Here is a 7,614-nt window from a genome sequence, read left to right as displayed (position 1 = left end):
TGTTAGACTGTTAGTTGGTTTAAAGAGTTGCTATTTTAATTCTTCCCTGTATATACCATATTTCTGTTAATATGTTTGTTTACATATGCATATGTACCTGTATATGTCTTATATATTTATAATTTAGATCCTTTCTCGCTGACCTTAACTTACTTCTCTTAACATAATTTTTCTCAGGTCCATCTTTGCAAATAATGTAATATAATTCTTCCTAGTGGATAAGTAACATTCCACTATGTACAGATACCACATTTTCTTGATCCATTCATCCATCAAAGGGCATCTGGGCTATTTTCTACACCTTGGCTATGGTGAATAGTGCAGCAACAAACATGGTTGTATAAATGGCCTTACCATATCCTGACTTATAATATTTGGGATAAATATTTGGTATAAATATAGCAACACCAAGAGTGGTGTTGCTGTATCACAGGATACTTCTATGGTTGTTGAGGAATCTCCAGGCTACTTCTACAGGATTCTTCTCACTGAAGATACAGAAGTGTTCTAAACATTACCAGAGCCAATAGTCACATTTATCGGATAAGCATTTGAAATGTGCCTAATCTGAATTAAGTTACACTGGAAATGTAAAATATACATTAGATTTCAAAGACTTAGTTGGAGGAAAAAACAAAGTGAAATATGCCATTTTTTTACATTTGGTTACATTTTGAAGGAATATTGTGGGTACATTGGTTTAAATGAAATGTATTATTAAAGCTCATTTTATCTGCATTGCTTTATTTCTTTTTAATAAAACTGCTAGCAAAATTTAATTATGTCTATGACTCCCATTATGTTTCTGTTGCCATTATCCTCCCCTCAACATCTGGGATTACAATACGCCCTGGGATTGCAATATTCCCATAAGCATGAAGAAATTACCTTCTGGTAATGACAAGGCTCGGCATTTAAGAACTATCTTATTTGGTCCAAAAAAGCCCAAAACAAAACAAAACAATAAACAACTCTGTGTGTGTGTGTGAGAGAGAGAGAGAGAGAGACAGAGAGACAGAGAGACAGAGGGAGACAGAGAGACAGAGGGAGACAGAGAGAGAGAGAGAGAGATTTAAGATTAAAGTCAGGGCCATGCATTTACTATGCTGGTACTCTACCACTTGAGTCACACATCCAGCCCTGTTCTCTTCCATTGGTATGGCATATTCTTTGCCTCCCCAACTCTTCCTTCTAGTATTTATCCTATACTTCTATTTTATGAATATCTCTTAAAAGGAAAAATAAAATAGATTTTGAAGTCCAAATCACAAGTAATTTGTGACTTTGATAATATCCTGTGCTTTCCTGGATCATGGTCACACCCATATTTCAGTTAGCCAATGTGATGATGTCACACACTAAACACTTTGATAATATCAACTAATTTGTTCCATGTGGCTGTGTATGAGACTCATTCTATTATTATCTCTATTTCATGTATGGGAAATTAACACAGAAAGGTTATCATTGGTTCCAGAACATGTAACTTCAGTAGAGTATGGCAGAGGTGTGAGTTGACCTGTGGCCCTGGGGTGCATTCTCCTTGTGACTCATTCAGCCTCTTGTGAAAGAAGTGGTCTGCTTCTCTGAACAGGTTTATTACCATGCCCTTGATACCAGGGAGAGATGACCAATGTGTCTCACACTTTTCTGTAAGCTTCATCTCCTTTGCTTTTAGAATTTCAGTCTTCTGACTCATTTTGCCAGGGTCCTTCCTTCTGACTTCTAAGATAACAACCATCTAATCTGCCTTAACCTAAATCGTGGCACTAATATTGCATTCCCTTGCTTTCAGTTTTCAAGGGATGTGAAGATATAATCATAAATTATCAATGTGTTGATAGGAGAAAAGTGTGCTCATTCTCAACCTGCTCATCTCAATGAAGTCTGGCTGGCGGTGAGATCCCAGGCATCGTGATAAATCACTGTGTGGGCGAGCCTTGGCATCTGTGGGAGCTGGGTTTACTCTCCCCTCATTTTCATTACAGTGCTATATTCTTCCATTCATGCATCTATATCCTGTTTTGCTCACAAAGGGATTTGAGGCAGCTTTCAAATATAAATACAATCTAATAAGATCCAATAAATAGATGAGGAAATTATGGCAGCTATTCATGTTCTCTGTGGCACAGATCCAAATGTCTGTGTTAGCTGCCTAGCACCACCATGCCAGTGGGCGACACGGACAACAGTGGAAGCCTCAATGCTCAGGTCATCCTCTGGCTGAGCCCATGCCTTAGGTCCAAGATGGCCATTCAGACCCAGCCGTCCAAGGTGATGAGCCGACAGGTGGACACAAGTACTGATCTCCAACTTCCCAGTGGCTGTCACCCTGGGGACACCCAGGACACTCTTATGTCTGGGTGGGGTCAGGCTTCCTTGTGGCCCACTACCTCCAAAGTCTCACACTGTGCCTGGCCCTGGCTGGAGAGCTGGTCTACTACTGGAGGCAGGGGAAGAGGCACAGTTATGTCTGTAGCAGGGAAATACCCAATGAACAACGGGCTGGCAATGGTCATGCTGGGCTAGGTGGGCAAGCATGCGACATACTACCACAAAGCCAGCAACCAGCAGCAGGTAGGTGTAGAGTTCGAAGCCAGCACGAGGATGCAGGACACCAGCCTCTCCCTCAGGTACCAGCGGGACCTGCCCACGGACAACCTCCTCTTCAAAGGCTCTGTGGACAGCAACTGGATCCTGGAGAAGAAGCTCCCAGCCCTGCCTCTCACACTGGCCCAGGGGCCATGAAGCAGTTCCTGCGCAGCTTCAGTCTAACCATCGGCCTCTGACCTTCCTCCTTCACCCCTTATGCCTCCCTCCCTTTCGCCCTGGGTGGAGACAGTGGAGAAGGGGTCCTGCCCACTAGCAGCTGGCCAGGGGCTTCAGGATCCCACCACCAAGGGGCCTGGGGTCCCAGAGGAGATTCTGGAATCTTCCAAGCACCAAGGTAGAGGCGGCTGGACAATCTCAGGAAGGAGTGTTGTGGCAGCTCAACCTCCACATGAGCCTCACCGAGCCCACCCAGGGCAGCCACAGGAGCTCCTACCCAGTCCACTGTACCTGCTAACCCTCCGTGTAAATCATGTTTATAAGTTATGGAGGAACTAGGATATTTTACAGAAAAATACATAAACAAAATGTAGGGGGGAGGGGAGCCAGAAACACAAAGCATGCTCCAAGCCCACATGATCGCTTTTTTTTTTCTAGTTAGAATTTTATCCTGGTCACCTTGATAAGCAGAACCAGAATAATGGAGAGTATGTAGTAACCCTAAATTTTAAAGATGAGTCCAGAGACCAGCATAATCAGACAATTCAAGCTTTCTGTCTTCTGGGATCTCTTCAGATTTCTTCCTGTCCTTTGAAACCAGATTTCTGCCAAGCAGAAAACACTTCCATCTCCTAGAATCACCACACCAGTTTCTTGGAGAGCAAGACAGAAAACAAGGGGGGGGGGGGATATGAAATTACAGAAATATGAGGAAAATAGCTCCCATTTGGTTTGGTTTGTAATTTGATGAATCCTTTCACTAAGATCTTCACTTCCTGATGCCAATATGGTAACATAGGAATTCCATAACTTCTCATGTTTGGCTTAAAATATTTTGCCTTTACAATGGTGCCAAAAGGATATGCACTCAAGAATATTTTTTAAATTTTGGACTTTGATCATCTTCCTGAAGAAGACGTGTGACATGTGGTATGTTACTCTCAATACTGGACAGTGTCAGTGACCTCACAGCTCCCCGTTAGCCACTCAATTATGACAAACATACCATCACATGCACGACTAAATTACAATGTTTTGGTAAGCTAGGTATATTAAATGCATCTTCAACTTAATAATTTTCAACTTACATAATGACTGAGGACTAGCTATATTTTAGAGCTCCCCTTCCATAGGAAGGAGCAAAGTCCCAATGATCATTTTGGGAATGTTAGTTGAAGACACAGATAAATTTGCCTGAGTCAGCAAGAAAGATTACAAAAAGAAAATAGGAAAAATGAACTAGACAGAATCTGAATAAAGTAGAATGCATATCAACTATAAGTTAGATGGAAGGAATTCACAAACACGGTTCTGAGCTTCCTGGCAGACAAAGGGAAGGGAAAACACAGGTTTTACAATAGCTTAAATTTCTTACTGTGAAGTCAATACAAAATCCTACAACTCAGACCATGGAAGAGAATAGTGTATTGATAGCTCAGGATGCCATTAATGCATCCTGTATGATATAGTGTTCTCCACAATTATACACCTTGAGTAAATGTCCTGCAACATCTCAAAACCCTGGCCCTGAGGAAAATCTGTAAAAACCTTCATAAACATTACCTTGTTTAGCCTGCTCTTTAATATAGTCAGCATATTTCCATAGCTGATAAATCATTAGTCACTAATAAGTGAGATTTGGGTTTTATACCTTTTATTTTTGGATGATGTCTATCAGACAAAGTTAATGAATGTAAATAATTTATGGGATCCTTTCTAGGCCTTTGTCCCAGTCTTGAGTTTCCCCTACTTATCCTTGGATTCTGTCTATGTCTCACAACTCGGGCTGAACCCTCCACTCAGCTCAAGGGAAGCCCCTTGCTAGATTGAGGTGAGTTAATCAAATTCTCTCCATTGAGAAATTAAACCAAGAAACACAAATCCTGCTACAGTGATTGATTATGGAGAAATGAGCTACAAGAGTCAGAGTACATGTAGCAGTAGTGTTTGATTCTTTCTAAAAACAAAACAAACAACACTAAAGCAAAAAGGGCTAGAGGCTTAAGTAGTACAGTGGCTGCTTAGCAAGCACAAGGTAGTTCAATACTGTAGGAGGAGGGGAGGAAGAAGAGCAAGAGAGGAAGAAGAGAAGAAGAGGAGGAGGAAGTGGAGGAGGAGGAGGAGGAGGAGGAGGAGGAGACAGAATAGTTTGTGGGTGTTATATAGTTTGTAGCCAAACCCAGAAACACAGCAAACTTTCAGGGACACAGAGCCTTAACACTTGAGGAAGAAGCAATGTCTATCTCCCATGAATTGTTCCTGCATTACTTGTCTGTGTCTCTTGTCAAAAGGAAGCAAAAAGCTATAACCCTATTTACTTGGCCCTCTTTTCTCTCATTCCCTTCACCCACTGTTCGTTCAGACATGCCCCATCCTTCCTAAGAAAATGGCAGGGTACCCTAGGAGCCATTGCCCTAGTGAAGTCAATAGTCAGGTCCTGTAGTAAAATAATAGCTGGTTTGGTGGTGACATCTGATATTTATGCTGTTAAATGTATTCACTTATGAACATGCAAATGGAAAACTTGGAAACTTTTAAGAGTGCCTCATTCACTATGGGAGACAATATCTCAAGTACCTTCAGGAAGAAATTGACTCTTCACTCCCCAGGAAACAGGATGTCAAGTATTAGCCCCAGATCTTGCAGATTAAGTTGGCAGTTTACTGCAGCAGGAGACCCAGAGAAATCAATACGGCAACAATTATGGCTACAGCATGAAAGTATCAGCCAGAATGAGCACGGCAGAGATCCCATTTCATGTTACAGACCAGCAGCTCCATTTCCTAAGAGATGAACATTTCAGCTCCTACCACTTAGATATCCAAAACAATACTATCCTTTTAAGAGAGCTCACAAGCCTGATATCCTGCTAGCTGGCAATAAAGCAGCATGCTCTGGTAGATGTTGCTGGCCAGAGTAAATGCTTGTTCTATCAAGAAGTGGTGTCTCAGTTGGCCACAAAAAGTGGCTGAAGTTGAAGATGGCAGGTTTCCCAACACCATACATCTGAATGTCATAAATCTCTAGTCTGTTAAGTACTTCTTCAAAGTGATGGGTTATAATACAGTTACAAGGCACCAGAGAAGACCCTCGCTGAACTGAAGGATCCTCAGTGCAAGAGAGATCCCAACTGATATCTCTGCCATATGTCTAAAACACCCCTTAGATCTGGGCTCAGCAAAACAGTCTCTGTATCCAGCACTCTTAGCAAACATGACTGGGGTTGTGGTTTGATTATAGAAGGTCCCTCTCAGGGTCATTTGTTGACCGAATGCTTGGTTCCTAGAGGGTGCTGCTATTTGGGGAAATGTTAGAAACTTTAGGAAGTGTCTCATAGGTGGAAGAAGTATCTCACTCCTGAAAGTTGTGCCTGGTCCCCAGGCTCCTCCTTTCTCTGCTTCATCTCCACTGTGAGGTGAAAGGCTTCCTCTTCCTAAGGCTCCCATCACCATGATATTGTCTATCACCATGAGCTCAGAAGCAATGAGCCAAGGACCAGGCACTGAAATCTCTGAACAATGAACTAAAGTAAATCTTTTCACCTTAAGTTGTTTGTCACAGCAATGAGAAAGTTAACTAACACACTATTCTAACAGCTAACTTCAGAACTTCAGTAAGAATAGTAACACATTTCTGTCATTGAAGTGCCATCCTTAATATTATGCTTGCCTAAAATTTTTCTGGGTTAGATGAAGAGGGTCTGCGGTGACCCTGTTACCACTTTGGAATGGCTGGGTAAGGATTACTTTGGTATCTTCCAGAAAACTAATGGATAAGGAAGGTGTTCTCATCTTGAAGGTACATCAAGATCTCCTGAAAATTTCACATAATGTTTCCAATGCACAAATCTACTGTCACTTATTCTCTCATGAGAAATTATCAAGTATTTAGGAAGGACTGCTTTGATCTCTGACACTAGCTTTGATTCTTATTTGTCTGGGTATGCTTTGAAACAGTGAAGAAACACTTTTTCTTAGTTAAATACACTGATTGGACTTTGTGGGTTAGTTATCAATAAATGGAAGAACTGTTTTGTTTTTTTTTTAAAGAAGACAGAGAATACACAGAGATAATATACAAAGAGAAGCGAGATTATGTAGCCCAGGAGACAGACTATGAAAGAAGCTATCTGGGAATCTCTCTATTCCAGACTCAAGAAGCCTAAAAATGTATGTATCCTAAAAATGATTCCCTTTCTTACTTAAATCAATTGGTGTGGGGTTTTTATTACACCCAACAAGCCGCCAGTGTAGCAAGAGTACTAAGATGCCAACTACTACAAAGCCAGAAGGAAAGAAGCAAGTTTGGATAAGCTGCTTGGAGTACATGCTCTCTCTGAATAATGGGAGATGGAGGAATTGAAATACATTGTTGAAATGGAGTGAAGTATTAGGTCTGCTACACACCACATTATTCTTTTTAGAAAAAAAAGCATATGTCTTGTGATGAAAGGTAATTTAATTCAAGTGATAATGGATACTCACTCTTAAGATAGTCAATCTTCAAAGAAAGAATCCAAAAGATTTGTTTTGGTTTGTACAAAACTATAGCAGTAAAATGTCTTGAAAAGTACTCTATCTTTTATGAATTCCAAGCTTCAAGAAAGAGTTCAAGCTGGGCACAATGGCTCCCACCTGTAATCCTAGCCGCTTCAAAGGTGGAGATGAGGTGAATTGTGGTTTGAGGCTAGCCCTGGAGAAACTTAGCAAAACCCTCATCTCAATCAATAGAAGTCCTCTCAGCTAACAGGAAACATAAATATGAGACTCGCAGTCCAGGCCAACCCGGGGCAAAAGTATGAGACTATTAAAAAGTAATAACTATAGTAAAGTGTTTGAGAATATG

General features: G+C 41.1%; 1 pseudogene; it reads left to right on the top strand.

Annotated features, from left to right (window-relative positions):
* The first annotated feature begins 2,166 nt into the window (after positions 1-2,166).
* Positions 2,167-2,748, top strand: LOC122113901 (annotated as a pseudogene).
* The last annotated feature ends 4,866 nt before the right edge of the window (positions 2,749-7,614 follow it).

This window comes from Dipodomys spectabilis, unplaced genomic scaffold, assembly GCF_019054845.1.
Source record: "Dipodomys spectabilis isolate Male_0828 unplaced genomic scaffold, ASM1905484v1 ptg000098l, whole genome shotgun sequence".
Lineage (NCBI taxonomy): Eukaryota > Metazoa > Chordata > Mammalia > Rodentia > Heteromyidae > Dipodomys > Dipodomys spectabilis.
This window is presented reverse-complemented; position numbering and strand designations above follow the sequence as displayed.